The 1,186-nt window shown below is 46.0% G+C and overlaps 1 pseudogene; it reads left to right on the forward strand.

Moving 5' to 3' along the window:
• Nucleotides 1-486: 486 nt before the first annotated feature.
• LOC116829244 (olfactory receptor-like protein OLF1) lies at nucleotides 487-1,183 on the forward strand (annotated as a pseudogene).
• The last annotated feature ends 3 nt before the right edge of the window (nucleotides 1,184-1,186 follow it).

Consider the following 1,186-nt stretch of genomic DNA (forward strand, 5'->3'; position numbering starts at 1 on the left):
TCTGGGTTTTCATACAGGCTAAAGTAAATGCCAAAAAGATTAATTAACACAGTAAGCAACTTTACCCTAAACCGACATGCCAAGCCACAGAGCTCACCTTGCCCATAGAGGGTGGAAAGATTGACACTCCATTACTCTCACCCTTTCTTTAGCTGAGGAATAATCTCTTCAAACTGATTGTCTCACAGCAGAGTCACAAATCACTGTTTACTGTTCGGATTAGTGAACAGGAATGTTTGTGTGTGGGGAATGATTAACCTGCATGTCATTGTATTTGCACAGTGTGCGCATCTTATTGAACACCTGGAATGACCAGCTGTGAACATCTGGCTGTGTGAACTAAGCCCTTCCCTGAGCAGGTACTGATATGCATTAAGAAATTGATCTCTGTTTATTTTCACTCACTTCATTACAGAGAAGGGATAGGCTTTCCACATCATCCACCTGCCCACATCTCTGTAGCTGCCGGATCTGTGTTCAGAGGAGATGGAAGAGGGAAATCACTCGGAGGTTACTGAATTCATTCTCTCAGGACTGACAGATCGTCCGGAGCTGCAGGTTCCTCTCTTTGTGGTGTTCCTACTGATTTATGGTATCACCCCTGGTGGGAAATGGGGGGCTGATCTTGTTAATCATGAGTGATCCACAGCTCCACACCCCCATGTACTTTTTCCTCAGTATTTTGTCTTTCTGTGACCTCTGCTTTTCCTCAATAATTTCCCCTAAGCTGCTGCTGAATTTCTTAGCCGAGAGGAAAAGCATTTCTTACACTGCCTGCGCTGTGCAAATGTCTCTCTCTATCGCTTTTGCAGATGCTGATAGCCTCTTGCTGGCCCTGATGGCGTATGACCGTTATGTGGCCATCTGTAACCCGCTACTCTATACAGTCACCATGTCCAGGCAGCTTTGTAAACAGCTGGTGGCTGGGGCGTTTGCTGTGGGGATGGTGGATTCAGTGATATACATGAGTTTTATATTTCGTCTGTCATTCTGCAGTTCCAACATCATCAGGCATTACTTCTGTGACATCCCTGCACTATTGGTGCTCTCCTGCTCTGACACCCGCATCAATGAGATTGTGATGTTTGTTTTCACGTGCCTCTTTACAGTGGGCAGTTTTGTAACTGTCCTCCTCTCCTATGTCTATATCATCTCCACCATCCTGCAGATCCGCTCCACTGAGGGC

The sequence above is a fragment of the Chelonoidis abingdonii genome, unplaced genomic scaffold (genome assembly GCF_003597395.2).
Source record: "Chelonoidis abingdonii isolate Lonesome George unplaced genomic scaffold, CheloAbing_2.0 scaffold0476, whole genome shotgun sequence".
Classification (NCBI taxonomy): domain Eukaryota; kingdom Metazoa; phylum Chordata; order Testudines; family Testudinidae; genus Chelonoidis; species Chelonoidis abingdonii.